The sequence below is a fragment of the Mus pahari genome, chromosome 10, assembly GCF_900095145.1.
Source record: "Mus pahari chromosome 10, PAHARI_EIJ_v1.1, whole genome shotgun sequence".
Classification (NCBI taxonomy): domain Eukaryota; kingdom Metazoa; phylum Chordata; class Mammalia; order Rodentia; family Muridae; genus Mus; species Mus pahari.
The window spans coordinates 85,923,889-85,927,723 of NC_034599.1; positions in this window are offsets into that span (position 1 = coordinate 85,923,889).

Sequence of the window (3,835 nt, forward strand, 5' to 3'; positions counted from 1 at the left end):
AACAAAGCATGCTTTCAAGTGTGTTTTTCTCAATGATTTAACCTATAAATAGCACAAGAAGTAAAAAACATGCACTGTTAAGCGTAAATTGCCTCTAATGTGTTTTGCATATATTTTTAATGTATATTTATTACAATAATTATCTCATTTTCCTGGGAGCTTTGCTCCTGGGGGATTGAAACTCAGAAAAGCTATTTTTAATGCTAGAAAAGGGAAAGAAGTGGGCTGCACAAAGCCACTGGTCTAGCTAGCTGCCTCTGAACTGCAGCTGCCCTGGCTCTGCGTGCTACGGCTTCAGTCAGTGCAGATAGTTGTCTGCAGAGATGCTAGGATGGAGGCTGCAGTGACCGAAGGGCTCATTGCAGTATTTTGGTGATATTTGTGAAGATGCAGCCAGACATTGAGAGAAAAATGAAGCCACAGTGAGCAAGGTACAAGGTAAATATAACTCAAATAATAAGCAAAAGAAAAACTTTTGAAAGGGCAAAGGAGTTTTTGTTGGGGTAGGTTGAGGTATCTGAAGATTGTGAGTAGCTTGCTAAGCTCTCTTTTTTGGTTTGCTTCCTATCTCCAGCCCTACCACCCCCACTCTTTCTCTCTCTGGAAAATTCACTTAAGCCAGAAGGTCTCAAAATGTTCTTTTCCTCTCAGCCTCTCAGAAAAAAACAGCATCAGAGATTGGTACATTTTTATTGTGCATAATAGACAGTTAATGGCAGAAGGAGGCCATGCAGACAGATTTATGTCTGAACACCATTCCACCTGAGTCTTCCTGAGGCTGAAACACAATATAAAGAACAACAGGCCAGGTAAATGTTTGTTTCTTCTGTGGGCCTTGCAATCTACTGATGGGAGATGATTCATCTACATGGACAAATAGTGTCACTGAGCACCAAGCTTCCAATTCAGTCTTTTCTACTTCATCCAGGTCAATGAGGGCTCTAGATAAATGTGCTGAGGTATCAAGTCGGGCGTGTTCTGCTAGATGTCTAGGGATTTTTTTCCTTTCTTTAGGATACTCTAAATTATTATCATTTGTTTTTCTGTTAGAAAAAAAACACAGATTGAAACATTTCTTACTGCCAGCAGACAAGCATGATACAATTTACTATTCTCATTACTCACAAATGAATATTGCAATAGCTATTACTCTTCTGTTGGAAAGTAACAGAAAACGGAAAAATTTAACATGCATGTGTGAGACAATTTATTGTCCATCTCATTTGAAGACACATTGTTGATACTAATTAAATTGGTTTTCAGAAAGAGACTGTGTTTTGTCATATTACTTCCAGAAGGTAGAAATTGACATTTAATTTTCAAAACTGAGCAGATTATTGAGTTCTGTTGTGATATTGCACTGAGGTGGAGTCAGGTTGTCAGATGTCAGTTTGTTCCATAATGCTATGAACACAGTGAAAAATTAATGAGTGTTTTAAAATGCATACATTCATGAAATGCTGTCTCAAAAGAGCAGGTTTGAATAAGTGGTAAATAAGTGCATTCAGGTATCATGTTCTTCTTAATTGTCTAAATGAATAGTAGTGCTAATAATAAAAAAATCAGTTTGCATTAAAAAGTTATCTTTTTATATTTCACACATATATATCTATATATCTTATAGCTCTAGAAAATAGCAACATATATCTTGTCTGGTTCCAGAATATGTTTGTTGATACGGAAAGAAATTGAAGACTGAACTTATGAGTAAAAAAAATGCATGTTTCACATCCTGCTGATGCGATGCTTACAAAGTCTCATATTAGAGAAAATCTTGCTGTGAGCAAAGTTAAAATGAGACTTTCTGTTGTTAACTTGTAGTCCTTCTACATATAGATTCTCATGTCTGGTTATTACTCTTATGATCAGAAAGTCATAAAATTAGTCATTAATTATTATTGCATGGCAATGTGGTCAGGGAAGAGGAAATAAGAGATGCACATGAAGATGCTATAGTTAAAATGGTTGGGTGCAATGTGCTCTTAGGTTAGCTTTTGTAAATCTCCTAGTTAATCCCCCACTATACTGACCAGGTATGTATTGAAAAGACTATGTGGAAATAGTCACTATGAAAGTACTTATTTTCAAGATCTAGATTTTCATACTCCATACTAGCAATTCCATTTCTACATATGATAACACAAAGTAATGGCATGTGCCTAGAGCCACAGTTTACATAAAGGAAACATTACTATCTATGAAAAGGGCAATAGCTAAAATATAATTAGTTCAAAAGTTACATAGAAAATACTTTTTAAATTAAGAAAAATAAGTGACGCTTGATATAAATTTAAATTGTATTATGTATGTATGTATTTGTATATATGTGTGTGTTTATATGTATAGAGGTATACATATAAATATCTGTGCTTATGTGTATATACATAATTTTTAAGAGCACATGTATTTCACAGTAAAACCAGAGACAGAAACCAACCTGGTAAAGAATTACAAAAGGCAGCTCTGCTAGCCCTTGTTTATGTTCCAAGTTTGTAGTATTTTGTATAACTCTACTTCTCATCTTTTTCCTATAATATCATTTGGAGACCACTAGAGGCATTTTCTTATTGTTGTTTTATTTTGTAATGCCTACTATTCTTCTCTGTTACTATACAGACTTAAATAAACTATCTCCCCTGGTGTAAAACGAGACTCTTTTGATGAGTCCCTCTAGTAGTAAAGTAAAATGGATTCCAAGTATCTCACCATTAAATAACAAGTGATGTTTTAGGCGAGGATTTATTATTGAAAAAACAGAATTGTAGCTATCTTTTTCTACATTGTGGGTTCTTCTTTCTTCCATCCTTTTCCACCATTGTTCTTCCACCTTTTCAATCCCCTAACACTAGAGAAGAGATAGAGAAGGATAGAGAGGAAAGGAAAGAGATCCGTGACTAAAGTCAGGGGTCATAAGCAGGTAACATCATCATTAGCCGACTTCCTGCTGACTAGGAGCATCAAGTTCCTTGAAGCAAGTTTGATCTTTGCCGTGAGGATATCTAATTTCTTCTTGTTGTGTCTTGTTTGTGCATGACTTCTTAATAAACCACAACCAACCACAATGAACTTCAACCAAGAAACAACCAAAAACCAGCCAACAACTCACCCTCTAAAAAGTCCCCAGAAATCCAAATATCACACAACCACAGAAACTACCTACAACTGGCAAAATCATACCACCTGGCAAATCATAGTCAGTCGCTGTGGAAAATAAGAAGCAGACAAATATCGCACAATGGCGATTAAGATGAAAACATATTCTTAAACTATTTCTGTGCCTTTTAAAGAAACAAAAAATTCCAAAATTGTCACTACTCAAATTGCCAAAGCATCTATGATGTATCCTGTCAAAAGGTCATGGGCAGAAAATAACAGTGCAGGAAAAATTGTAAAATTTTTCTTTTCTTCCAGCTAAAACAGAGGACATAGGAACAGATAGTGAGAACAGGTAAAGCCAAGGGTCATGAGTGGAGAACAATTCCACCCAAGAGTTACAAACCAAAGGCTCAGGGGAGAAACTAGGAAGGGTGCTCAAAGTCTGGGCCATCTGTTTCCTAATCTTGGATTCTTTTTTTTTTTTAATTAGATATTTTCTTTATTTACACTTCAAATGCATTCCCGAAAGTTCCCTATCCCCCCCCCGCCCTTGCACCCCTACCCACCCACTCCCACTTCTTGGCCCTGGCATTCCCCTGTGCTGGGTAAAATAAAGTTTGCAAGACCAAGGGGCCTCTCTTCCCAGTGATGGCCAATTAGGCCATCTTCTGCTACATATGCAGCTAGAGACACAAGCTTGGGGGGTACTGGTTAGTTCATATTGTTGTTCCACCTACAG